We start from the raw sequence: 13,090 nt of genomic DNA, 5'->3' as shown, positions 1-13,090 counted from the left end.
AAAGGAAGATAATTTTAATCTCGTATTTTTCGACCAAAAAAGAATAAATAAAAGAAGATACTGTTTCTCGAGCATTGTTTTTTACGAATAACTTGAAAAATAAATTGAAACTAATAAAATCAATCGATAATTCGAAACATCGGAGACACGTGTTATCCATCTCCGAAATCCAAAGTGTTCTGCTTTCGAACTCGAGCAGAAAACGATCGAGCACATCCGGGGTATCCATCCATAATCGTACCTCGTTATCGTACGCCCTGCCTCCGTTTCCGTTTCGATCTCCGCTCCAGCTTCCATCTAATCTCGCGTGCACCGGCATTCGTATCGATGTCGATACGAATCGGTGAATTAACCGTTATTCATAATTCAAGGTTTTATCTTGCGTCGGGGAGAAGGAAACCACCACCGGGGTGGCGTGGGTGACGGAAACTGTAGCTTACGTACACAACCAGCCCGTATCTCACCTTCCATGCTTTCATTATCAGTTACCATAGATCATCGCGAACGAGCACCAATGACGTCGCATCCGTTCATCCCTCATCGCGGGTACATCGTTCGATGATGATGCCGTTCGATATCGTGAGAGATATATGTATAGAACAATATGGCGATGGTTAACCGTGTCTTCAATGACTAAGATAATAGAAAGATATTGTTTTAAATGGACATTTTTTTATTCCTCCTCCTGTTGGAGCATTGTTCCAAAGATCGAAAATACAGTTTAATTATCGTTGATTCTTTTCATTGAATGGTCAAGTTTTGGAAAAACTTCTACCAAAAGGAAGATACGAAGAGGAATTGTTTTTCGAAGTTTGACGATTTGAAGGATTGGAATAAATTTAAACGTCGCGAAGGTAGGATGGATGATTTAGAGTTCTTCTAAGGTGTATTACAACTGGAAAAGGGGACTGGAAAAATTCCAATTTTTCTAAAAGTTTGTGCCGGGGTACTCGAAGAGAAGTATTGGGCGAATTTTATTTTTTACCATAATAGTTCATCCCGGAAAGTAACTTTTAAAAGTTGATATAGACGATTCCATACGTCTTTATACATATATCTTGGAAAACTGTGTTGAGAAGAATTTATTGGAAATCTGTATATACGTAATTATAAATTTCGAGGGAAAAGAAAAAGAAGATTTGGAATGTTTCTTCGACGTAAATCAACACGATCGCAGCCTGATTAACAGTAATTGAGGGGATTAAGAAAAAAGATCTTAATATCTTAATATCTTCAGTTTCCCAGAAGCGGAAGAGAAAAAGGAGGGAACGGTGATCCGCAACGTAAACAGCGTTTAACAGTCGTGATTCATCAGTTTAATCCAATTGCGAAACTGACTGAGCTATCTCTGAGAAGCGTGGACCGACTTCGAGACAGAAATTCGATAAATTATCGTTCGATCTTCGAATCTTCCAATTCCTTTTCTTCTCGATGATTAATATTTGTTCGATTTATCAAATTCTAGATTTTCATCTTGATTCAATACGCACATTTCCAATTATCGAGTTCACAAATAAACAAATTTAAAAGAATACTTGGAACTTTTCGCGTGAATATGAATTATCCATCTTGGAAAAATACGTGAGAATCGTCGAGATCGTTGAAACGCAAATGATTGAAACTTTTAGATCGAGAGAGATACGAAACCGAATGGTCCGCTATAAATCGAAGAAACGAGGGGAGCCAAGTTGGGCCATGATTTTTAACGCGGTTGTAAAACGGTTATAAGACTGGAATGGTAGCCTATTATCTGTACAACCCGTTTCTCCACAGTCAGTTTCTCACGCGCGCGATAAAAGGATCGGAATGAGCGTGTCAATTAGCATCGAGGCCAAGTATCAATTAGCCTCTCTAAAAGCGGATTTTTCGATCCTGTGCTCCTTTCCTCTCCACTCTTCTTATCTCGAAGAATCCTCGTCTCGATGAGAAAAATCGTTCCAGCATCCGTCCAATTGGACCTCCTTGATGATACACGTTCCTCCATATTCCTCTGAGCTTAAGTTCGTCGCAGATTTTAAAAGTTTTTCCGGGGAGGAACAGGACAGGATCCCCTTTTTGGAAATACTTTGGAAAAGGTGTTGGCTACTTTCTGCTGCGCAGAGAAGAGGTCGGCGTAATTCTAAATCAAAGTTTGAGTTTCCGGGAAAGGACACAGCCTGAAGAAAAGTTTGCCAAGTAAAGGGAAAAACGGGGGGTGGCCGGTCTTCTTGAGAAACGAAATTTAAAGTAACGAAATTCTTTTATGTCGCGAAACCTTTCGACAAATTTAAATCCACTTTGATCCACGAACCTTTTTTCCTACACCAAGGAATTCCACTTTAATTCCTTTTTATTCGTTACGTTTCTAACAGACGCGTAAATTTACAGCTATCCCCGTAAATGTTTGAATTTAATTAAACACTACAGTCGCGCTTATACCCTTCTCTTTTTTCCCTCTCTTTTCCCAGAAGAACTCGGAAAATCGATAAATTTAAACGAAAATTACGAATTCTTTTAAGTCTCCAAATATTCGAAGAGAAATAAATAACAGCTTGCATAAATATATTTTTTATATTTGGAGCAAGAGACAAAAATTACAAATAAATTCGCAAGTTCGATTAGCTTTGCTTCTCAATTTTTATCGTCATAGGATTTCTCTCTTTCTCTCTCTCTCTCTGTCCTTTGTTTCTCTATTATTTCGATGGTTGGAAATGTGGGACACGTTCGGATGTAAATAATAGAAATTAGTTTCCCCCCCGTTTTGATAAATGTTTCATTATCCATTCTTGGGTGGGCATTCGCATGGCATGACACGCCGCTCCGCCGTCTGGATAACGAGCCACTGTTTTATTATCACGGAATAACGATCGAGCTGCATTTCCACGCCCGCGAATCCGTGGATTCGTTTTAATGAGCGCCTCCAATTCCCCGCGAATTGTTGCCCCTCCTTCGATCCTTTAATCCACGAGCTTGGTTTCGAAATTAAGAGAACGCGAAACGGCAGGGGAGGGGGCGAATATTTATGGGAGAGAGAGAAAGAGAGAGGGAGGGGTTATCGTTGAAATTTCTCTCCGATATTTTTTTAACGGGAAATAGGATCGGTGCGTTTACTTTTTTTTTTTAAATATTTTTATACAATAATGATCGTAATTGGTTAAAATCGATAACGGTTTTATAAGTGAACAGGTGCAATTTGAGAATTTATACTGGTTCATTCGATAATTATTTCGCGAATAATAGGAGAAAGAGGAAAAATTTATCAAGAAGGAAGGAAAAAGAAAAAGAATCGATGAATCTTCGATTAACGGGGAAATAAAATCTAAAATCTCTTTGAAACGAAATCCAAATTCATGGATTGCAATATAGAAAAATATAATACACAATTCTCACTCCATATTTACGCGATTCGTTAATAAAGAAATCGCAGTGACGAAATTTTCAACGATCTTCTCCACCCCCGAATAAATAATTCTCCTATACTATATAAGATTCAACACGCAACATCCAACAAATCTCCTCGACATCAATCTCTCCTCCTCCTCCTCGTGAAATTACAATTCAAATCCGAATTCTCGTGTATACGAGGTGATCAGGTATGCATACGGATTTACTCTACATCCGATCCAATCGGATCCCAACGTCACAATTATCGAAATCGGGGGGAAGGGATGCCTGTTAGGAAAGTAATTAATCGACCGTTGTTACGAAGCCAGCGATTGATTTGACGAGAGACGCGTGGACAAACGGCTTATCGAACAAAGGATCTTTTTTTTTTTCCAACACGCGTTCTCGAACTCTTTTTTTTTTTTTGTCCCCCTCCAATCGCTGGCCAACGTCCAAAAAAAGTGGCCACAAATGGAGAATCGATGGGACAACAAGCGGGGCTCATTAATTCTGTAACTGCGTTGCACGGCCGCGTATCTTTCCGATCGGCGATCTGTCACGTTCCAAAAGGAACGTATAAACAAAACGAAGCAGTTTCCGCGCAGTTTATGCACGATCCTCGAACGTGGTCCATTTCTTTTTATTTCCAGTGTTTATTTTCGATTCGATCATTTGAAGTTTGGATTTATTGAAACGGTATTTTTCTTTTTTTTTTTTTTTTTGGAAAATTTAAAAAGATTTTACATGATATATATATACTTGAAAATAATTGTCAGCAGAAATAAAGAAAGTATTCTTGAAGAAGATTCGATTAAGTTTTTGGATATTGTCGAAATATGAGAAACGAAAAATGGAAATTTCGGAAGCTCTTTGATTACAGCAGGCGGGCATTCACGGATTTATAGGATATGGAAATTAATTTAATTTAAGGAGAGATGTCATCTTGAAGTGAAAATATTTTGTTAAAAATATATTATTAAATTCGTAATAGAGATATTTTGATATTTTGTTGCCATTCTGCCGGCCAGATTAAACGTTTCAACGCAATATTTCCAACTTTTTTTCGACCCGTGCACCGTAAAAATTGTCTATTCTGACGAATTAAAAAACGCATGCCCGCATTGGCGGCATCGATCGTGAAATTCGATTAAAAAGTTGAATTCCGCGACAATTCATAACAATTTTCGCGGAATGGAAACTCTGGAAACTCTCTACACCAACCAGCTGTCGTGTTAAAAGTCACGCGTGTTTCCGAGTATACCACGTGTCGTAACGGATGTTACTCGTGGACCGATTAAACTATTTCTTCCGTCAAAATGCGCAAAAGTGTCCTATTTTTATCACGACCTTTGGGGGAAAAAAAAAACTTTGCAACGTATTTTTATAACATTTTTCCTTGGATGGAAAAATGTTAAATCTGATAAATTGTTTCGAATCTTTTCCCTCGAGAGCTCATAAGATTTTAAACAGATATTAATAAATCGAAGATATATTTGTACAAAAATTTATAATAGAGAATATAAACAAAAAGATAGAAATATTCCAAGCAAAGTATACGTTTTTCTATAGTTGTTCAGATTTGCTACAGATTTCACAGAGAATTAATCGAATCCATTTTTTAAACGATTCTTAAAAATGGAGGATTAGCATTTAATTCTTCAGAAGCAAACTGATTAGTCTTCGATCACGAATAATTATCCTTCGCAACAAAAATCAGATTACTTATCACTTTTTAAATAATATTCGAACATTCTAACACTTTCGAACTATTCGAACACTTTCTGTTAAGAGCTTGTAATAATCATATTATATACATTGTATAATATGATTATTACAAGCTCGACAATCAAACTGTTATAAATCTCGAACGAGAGAAAAATTATAACCGGATCCAGCCCCATTGTGCGACCGGTTTCCTCTGCGCAGGATTACGAATTTCCAATTTTCTCCTGTTGTTGTCGTTCCTTTTTATTCCTCCTCTCTCGTTTTGCTTTCGACTCGTCAATCCTGCGATCGTGACTTTTTCAGAATCTGCGACGTGGCGATTGGCGTCGCGCTTGCACAGTATGATTCCTCCCTGAACAAACGGTATTCCCCTCCACGAAAATCCATTTATATCCTTTTTTTTTAAGGAACCAAATTCCTCGTTTCGACCTGTCAGCATTGAAAAATTGACTTCCCTCTTTATTTTGTTTTTAATATTCCTACATAGTATTCCGCGTAGTCGAGCAAATTGAAATTCAAATGACACACCTCTTTTTCTTTTTAGACATTTAAAAACAGTTATTAAAACAATTTGTGAAAAAATTATCGCCACTATTATCTGGAGCTTTCATTCTCAAGTTAGCTTGGATCGAAACATTAACCTTGAAACAGAAAATTTCATTCGAAAGATATTTCGAATGAATGAAAATTGGATTGCAAATTTGCAACGAAGAAGCGAAAGACTGGAAAATAAGGAAGAATCGGGATGTATGCAATGTTGCAGGAAAAATATGAACATCGGCGGGAAATTTTCAATGCTTGATACTCTTGGACCCGGAAATCGAGATTTATCGTCATTTCATTGTCATTTTTCCCGGATGTTGGACAAGACAATGCCCTTTGTTTCCCGGTTTTGTCCCAGAGCAGGCCACGCTCTCGTGCGTTAGAGTTTTAAAATAGGCGGCGTCACCACGTTGAAGATCCGAATGCACGCGCGTCCATGGCTTCTCGTTTGATTTATGCGGTTGCACGGTGACACGGTGATAAATGAGTGTACTGGATGCACTTGGGCTAGGCGGTGTATCGATCCCCCCTCGATTCAATCCATTTGCTTTTGATGCTGCTCGAGATAATATCATTCGATCGATCGCGTTCGATAATCAACCTGTGTGTTTTTTTTTTAATAATATTTGATACTTTTCCTTGATCTTCACAAAAATCAATTAATTGCGATCAAAGTTTTTCAAAGTTATCTCAAAAACTGATGTGTAATATCTGATATAATATTCTCGAATCATTATCATTAAAGTTCATTCAACAACTCTATCGTAATAGGAGTCGTGTATCGTTATGTACATAAGATTGATTCTAAAAAGTTTCAAAGTTTAAAAGATCGAAGAAATATATGTAAAAGATACACAAAAATTCTAGAAAATAAAATCGCAGATTCGTTTTCCAATAATAATTAATTTAAGACGAGGAGAACAGCTTCAACGAAATGATCAAATTCCGTACATTCCGCTCGACACACAACGCAGCCTCGAGCAGCATCCAACTATCGTCTCCCTCGGCAGAGCCGATAAATCGGCGTGGAAATCGGCAATCGGCGATAAATCGATCAACGGATATATACTCGCCCCTCTCTCTCTCTCTGTAAAATGAATAATTAATGCATTCAAATGGGACACACTTAAATCGTGCGCGCGTCGTCTTCCATCCGAATATCCATTACACGCATCCTACACGGGGGAGGGGAGTGTACGAGCGTTTCTCATTTGAATTCGAACACGAAGACGAGCATCGGGGCTTCTCTTCTCCGCGTTGCGCGTGTTTGTTACCCGTGAACGTGTTACGCCCGCGTTTCGTGTTCCCGGATAACACACGAGCCCCCCTCAATATATTCATATTCCAAGTTACACGTCTCCACGGTGCTCCAATCTCCATGGAAGATTGAACCGAGATCGCGTTTCGGGAATCGGGGGCGTCGAATGTAACGAAACTCTTGAGATTCGCGTAATAAATACACGTTTTGAAACTTGGAGACGAAGATTCTCTTTTCTTTTGTTTCGCGGTGGACGAGGATCAAATCTTTTCGAAAGGTTCGAAGGATGAATTTACACGCGTGGAAAAAAATATCAAAGGCTTGTGATGCTTTAAAAATGATAAAAATTCTAACGACGAGGAGAAATAACGAGGCGACGAGGTGACGCTCGATTTCTCTCGAAATTATACCCGATCATATTCCCTTCTTTCTCCTTGTTGAAAGTTTAAGAAAGTTGGAAAGATAACGATGAAAAGAAGAACCGACGAATCGTGCATAATTTCTCAACTTATCACGATTCTACGTGTTCCCCTTCGATTTTTTCCTTTCCGTTTTTTTATTTCTTTATTTTTTTTATCCCCTTCTTTTTCGTTAAATCGATAAAGTTGAGGAGAAAGTTTGGAGGGATAGAAGAAGGGAAGAAAAAGTAAGGGGCGGTGTTTTTTCAACGAGCAGAGAAGTTCGAGCATAGTCACGCTCTCCACCTACAAATAATCGTGAAACGGAAATGGAACGCGGATCACGGCCGATAAAAGAAATCTCATCTACGAACCTTTCTTTTTTTTCTTCTTTCTTTTTCTATTTTCAATACGTTGTTTTATTGCGTATCCTCGACTTCCCTATTGCCAATTATTGAAGCGAGACTACCGCTTTGACAGCCTGTATTCCTGCAGGAGCTTACGTTGGATAATTGGGAATTATCCGGGAAATGTATTTCGGCAGAGTAATTATGGCGCACCATCTCTGGTTTAGACTCTGATTGTGTTACAGTGATTTTGGGAATATTGCATTCTTAAATCTCGAAAATTGAAAGAATATAATAATAAAAAATTCCTTGCTACGATTTTTCTTTTGATAGGAAATAGTAAACTTATCGATGAGATTCGATTTCTTAAGACTATAATTAATATTACAACTGTACAAAGAATTTCAATTCGTTCTTTTTATTACAATTAATTATTTCTACTAATACAAAGTGTTGTCTTTTGTTGCAGGCCATCGCAACAGCGCCGAGAATATGCGCGAGCATCATCATCCGTTCATGGACAATTTCGGTGACTGATCGAGATCATCGTGGTCGATCAACTTGGATCGATTCCCCATTCTTCAGAATGAGAAAGAAATATAGAAGAAAGAGAGAGAGAGAAAAATCGTTTTTACCTTTAATAATTTAGGATTCCCTTTTCGATCGATCGAATTTGATCAAGAGTAGCTCATCCTCGAGTGAGAGAACTCGGCGATCGTCTCATATTAACGCGAGTTAACGTGAAAAAAAGAAAGGAGCAAAAGCTGGAGACGGATCGCCGTTTACAAACGTGGGCCATTTATTGTATATATATATATATAATAAATTTAACTGGACAGAGTGTTTCTGTACGGACAACGTTTTCGGATGGAAGGTCTTTTCAAAATTACTCCTGGTGATGGCGACGTGATGAGAAACACCGGATGAGGGAGGGGCAGGGAATTGGAAGGATGTACAACGGTGATGGAGAGGAGTTGATACTGTTTGGAATGTTGATACTTTGAAATCGATAGGGTTTAGCAGAGATTTATTGCTCGTTACGGGAGGATAGAGGAAGACGACGAGGGGTTGGGAACGTTGATCGAGGTTATTATCTCATTGAATCGTTATTTTAATTATATTTCCTCCGGTGATAATGATACCATTTGATAAAATTTTCTCCGATACGCATTAATAAATTCGATCAATTGGAAGAAGAATGTACAGAATATACAATATTATTTACTTTTGATATCAATGATTGATAAAAGCATCGAATATGAAAATAAAATAAACAAATGGAAGAATTGGTATCGTTATTCAAATAAAGAGATTGCTCGATAAATCGTTTATTCGATAAAAAAGATATAATGCAATTTATAATTACATAATTATCAAAGGCGTGTAAGGGAACTCTTGGTATTATCGTGATCCATATGCGTCAGCAGCCTCGGTTTAACCCAGATACCACGAAAACGTCACCGACTTTTCGACGGCCGAAATAGTTGGGATAGTCGGAGGACCACAGGTATAATTAATTAGCCGTCGAGATTCTTCTCGAACTAGATGCTGTCTAGCGTGAAAAATAAATTTGGTGACTGCATCACGAGGTAAATTTCATTTTACATTTAAATCTTCGTGTTTTATTACCGTGTGTACAAACAAATAATAATAATAATAATTCCACCCCTTACTTTCCCTTGCCTTCTCCTCTCTTCTTCCTTTCACTCTCATTTCCCCGTCATTTTCCCCTCCCCTCGTGTTCTCTTTCCCATATTTGAAAATTCTCTCGATTCCCCCCCTTTGAAAGTATTTGAAATATCCGGATGAATTATTTTCGTGTACACCACTTGGCGTGCTGCACGTACATACAAAGAGAGAAGGTTGCAAACGCGCCTTGGGGAAGAGAGAATGGATCGCGGCAGGGGGAACTAAGGGATAATTGTGTACAACGAAATTCTCTAGCTGTGATGCTTGAAATGACGCCCCTTCCCCAACGTGGGGTGCATCGGAGAAAATTTGACAGGAACAAAGAAAAGGGGATGATTTTAAAATTGCGTGGAAAAGATCGATGAATAATTTTTATATCGCTGTTAAAAAAAAACACGTGAATCTTTTTGAAACTATGGAGGAAGAATATGTTATTGAAGGAGGAAATATAATTGGAGGGACGAGGATGGGGAAGAATATGGAAGAAAAGGCTTGGCTGCAACGAAACGAATGTACATAACTCTCACCATCGATTTCAACGTCGTTTTATTTGTGTACATCTTTTGTAGAGGCATCCACGAAAATCATGGTTGTATATGGAATATCGAACGATGGGGGAGAAGAAAGGGAACTGGTTCGGGTCTCGACAAATGTATTATCGAGCCTTTCCATTCGTGATTGAATGAATATCGTTGTTCAAACGACGGTGTCGACGGTGATATTCGATACGTGATCAATGTATAATGTCAGTGTACTTTAGATATCACGATCCTCGTAATTTTCCATGGAACAATATTCCTCCGTTTAACCTTGGAGAATTGTTGCCCGCGATATCGCGTATAATGCAATCGTTGGAAGGAAAATATCGAGAATTTTTTAACGTTTGTTCCATTCGTGGAATACGAGAGTAGATCGCGTGCAATTTATTGTGCATCGTGAGAAAAGAGAATAGTTGGAATAGATATTTCCTTGTATTCTCTATTATATAACCGTGCTCTTCGATATTTCGCATCGACGTAACGATCCAATATTTTCCTACATTTCTTGAGTAAAAATTAATTTTATCCTCCAGGAAGAATGGAGGCGTGAATTAAGAAAAAGAAAAAAGTCGATACAAAAGAATAGAAAAAAGGAACCAGTTCTCTCGTCCTTTCGCCCGTCGAGAACAAAATTCTCGATTCCATCAATCGGGGAACAAAATCGTGATACCGCAACAAACGATTTATCCTGCATCTATTGCCGACCATCATCCTTCTTTTTCACACACTTTGAGCAAAGAGGGAAGAGCAAAGAGGACGTGCGTTGAGATTACGTGACCGGGATATAACCGCGGTTCGATCTTCCGGTTCTTTCTCGACGGAATGTGCCGCTGCTGTGTCGAAGGAAACGTATCCGTCGGAACGAAACTGGAACGACGACATTGGAGAATTTTATCTATACATATTAAAACACGTGCACGATCTATACATATTATAAATAGGCCCGGATCGATCGCGATAAGATTATATTTTTATATGTAAATATGGCGTTCCTTCTTGTTATCTTATTAAATATATCGACGAGGCGGTAGATAGAAATACGAACACACTGCGATCGAATTAGTTCTGGCCTTTCGAGGAGATATGCCGGAAATGTTAAGAAGAAAATAATAAAAAAAAAAAAAAAAGAAGAAGAAAAGAGCGATCGATTCTAGCGTGAAAAGGAAATATTGTCGAACGAATTACTACTTATGAATATTTCATAAGAATCTGGAAAAAGGGGGGTAGGGAGCACTTGATTTCGAATCGTCTCGTTGTTGGACACGATCGGTATTATACTCCTTTCTACCACTTATTATATCATTTCTCGAGAAACGAAAGATGGAAAACGAATAATCGTCGACGAATTTGTATAATTTCGATAAAGCGATAACCGCCGTTATCTATTCTTCACTACACTTCGTCGTTTTGTGAAACGTTCCCGAGCGAATTTAATTGGCCAGGAGAGATTTTTATTAGAAATACCTCGAACATAAAGAATACCTGCGCAGCACACGCTTTGTTCCTTTTCGGCGAAGCCGACAAAAATGCTTTTGACAAAATTTAATCTCGTTACAAAATTCTCGCCGATGATCCATCATGAAGAGGGACAGAGAAAGAGAGAGAGGAGAGAGCACAAACTGAGGGAGGGAAAAAAAAAGGAAATGCATCGTTGGGGATAACGAGATTTCCGTAGATCCTCTCCCAACACGCGCGATTAAATCTTGCTCGATTTTGGAGGTGACGTTTATTCGGCTCGCATGGTAAATTCGTACGGCATTTTTCACGCACGAGGATCATCCATCTCGCGCGCGTTATTCAAGTAAAAGTGCTTGTGACCAGCATATCGTTCCACATATTGTATGGAAAGGCATCGCAAAATAGTTTGAAAAATTTATATTTATACAAACAGTGTCCCAAAATTAACGCAAGATTTGAATTTGCCGCCATTTTTGCATCAAGTTGTTGGCAAGCTTGAAAAAAGAACAGTTTTGACAGCTGAGAGTTTAGAGTTAGTAAAAATGGAGCGTTGTACGATACAACAACGTGGAATGGATTATTAATCATGAGAAAGTGGATGCTGGTTTTTCCAGCAAAATTATCCTAAGCGATGAAGCAAATTTTCACTTCAATAGCTTTGTTAATCGCCAAAATTTCCGTGTTTGAGATTCAAAGAAGACACGTGCGATTAGCGAAAAACAAATGCACTCATAACGTGTCATTATTTGATGCGGATTTTGGGCAGGAAGCATCATAGGACCGTACTTTTTTGAGAACGAGGCTGATCAAAAAGGAACTGTTAATGGTGCTTGATATCGCGACACGATAACACAATTCTTTCTGCCGAAATTTTATGATATTGATGTAGCCGATAGTTTCAACAAGACGATGAAACAATTGAATTATTGCATGAGACATTTCCTGGTCGGTGATCAGAATTGGCCCCTTAGATCACGTGATTCAACACCATTAGATTTCTTCTTATTCGAAGTCAAAAATCTATGTCAACAATCCCACAACCACTACAAGAGGAAATTAAAAGCTGCATCAACGAAATTCAGCCACAATTATACAGAAAGGTGATGAAAAATTTGGACGAAAGGTGCCATTTGCACGATGTATTATTCCATAAATAACCCTATCCTATATGATTCACTTAAAAAATAAATAAAACTAAAAACTCTCTTTTATATTTAATCTTGCGTTAATTTTGGAACCTTATACAATTCGGGGAAACGTGAACACATTAATGGAGATTCCTACGATCTAATCGAAATGTTATTAACGAAACGAGACGAGGAAATCGAGGAAACGATTTGATCGCGCGGAAAAAAGTTGTCGGCATTGTTGGATTACGCGTAGGAGATACATGGACGCGGTTTAAATAGGGCGGCATTAAGAGGGGAGGGAGGGAGAGCGGTGGTCGAACCGAGTTTCGGGGCTTGTCACGCTCGTAATGAGATTATGTTTGCAATGCGGCAACACGATGCGACAGGAAATGTTACGCGCCGCCCGACATCGGCCGAGAACTGTGGAGGAACTGTGTCACGGAGGTGGTGGTAGACAGAATTTCGTTACAAGGTTTGGACGATGAGTATTGTAATAATTCGTATAACGCGGCCTGCCTTCGTCGGAATTACGTCGTATCGGCGGTTGTCGTCGGGGATAATGTTGCATTGGTACGAAAAATTTTGGATTAATTTTTTCAAACGAACGTGTATTTTATATTTGGCGTTCAACGAACAATGG

General features: G+C 38.5%; 1 protein-coding gene across 6 annotated transcripts in view; it reads left to right on the top strand.

Moving 5' to 3' along the window:
• Nucleotides 1-12,533, top strand: part of LOC100577522 — a 215,898-nt gene extending 203,365 nt beyond the window's left edge. For all 6 annotated transcript variants that reach the window (XM_016917357.2, XM_016917353.2, XM_016917352.2 and 3 more), the window contains one exon: nt 8,104-12,533. The gene's annotated coding sequence lies outside the window, so the exon portion shown is untranslated. The remainder of the gene's footprint in view (nt 1-8,103) is intronic.
• Nucleotides 12,534-13,090: the final 557 nt, after the last annotated feature.

This window comes from Apis mellifera, linkage group LG1, assembly GCF_003254395.2.
Source record: "Apis mellifera strain DH4 linkage group LG1, Amel_HAv3.1, whole genome shotgun sequence".
NCBI classification, from domain to species: domain Eukaryota; kingdom Metazoa; phylum Arthropoda; class Insecta; order Hymenoptera; family Apidae; genus Apis; species Apis mellifera.
Note: the sequence above shows the minus strand (reverse complement) of the source record. Positions and strands in the feature narration are given on the sequence as shown.